We start from the raw sequence: 936 nt of genomic DNA, 5'->3' as shown, positions 1-936 counted from the left end.
AGTAGCAAAATTACAGTTATGAAGTAGCAATGAAAATAATTTTATGGTTGGGGGTCACCACAACATGAGGAACTATATTAAAGGGTCGTGGCATTAGGAAGGTTGAGAACTACTGCGATAAGGGTTTAATATCCAAAATTTATAGAAAACTTATACAACTCAACACCAAACCTCCCCCCAAAACAATCCAATTAAAAAATGGGCAAAGGACCTGAATAGACACTTCTCCAAAGAGTAAATACAGATGGCCAATAGACATATGAAAAGATGCTCAATGTCACTAGTCATCAGATAAATGCAAATTAGAATCACAATGAAGTATCACCTCAACTTTGTCAGAATGGCTATCATCAATAAATCAACAAGTGTTGGTGAAGTTCTGAAGAAAAGAGAACCCTCGTGCACTGTTTGTTGGAATGAAGCTTGGTGCAGCCACTGTGGAAACCAATATGGAGTCACTTCAAAAAATTAAAAATGGAACTGCCTTATGACCCAGCACTGAAAAACCCAAAACTAATTTGAAAGAATATATGTACCTCTATGTTCATTGCAGCATTATTTACAATAGCCAAGGTTTGAAAGCAGCCCAAATGCCCATTAGTAGATGAGTGGATAAAAAAGCTGTGATACATTTACACAGTGGGATACTACTTGGCTATAAAAAAAGAAGGAAATCTTACCTTTTGCAATAGAATGGATGGATCTGGTGAGTATTATGCTAAGTGAAATAAGCCAGTCAGAAAAAGACAAGTACTGTATGATTTTATTTGTACATGGAATCTAATGACCAAAATAAACTAACAAACAAAATAGAAATAGACTCATAGATACAAACTGACAGCTGTCAGAGGGGAGAGGCATTGGTGAAAATGGTGAAAGGTTAAGCAAAAACAAAACAAAACAAACAAACAAAAAACCACACACACACACAAAAAA

At 35.5% G+C, this 936-nt stretch overlaps 1 protein-coding gene across 1 annotated transcript in view; it reads right to left on the bottom strand.

Annotated features, from left to right (window-relative positions):
- FGD4 (FYVE, RhoGEF and PH domain containing 4) overlaps positions 1-936 on the bottom strand; it is a 109,479-nt gene that overhangs the window by 31,948 nt on the left and 76,595 nt on the right. The gene's annotated exons all lie outside the window — the stretch shown is intronic.

This window comes from Myotis brandtii, unplaced genomic scaffold, assembly GCF_000412655.1.
Source record: "Myotis brandtii unplaced genomic scaffold, ASM41265v1 scaffold209, whole genome shotgun sequence".
NCBI lineage: Eukaryota > Metazoa > Chordata > Mammalia > Chiroptera > Vespertilionidae > Myotis > Myotis brandtii.
The sequence above is the reverse complement of the archived record's forward strand: the minus strand, read 5'-3'. Positions and strand labels throughout refer to the sequence as shown.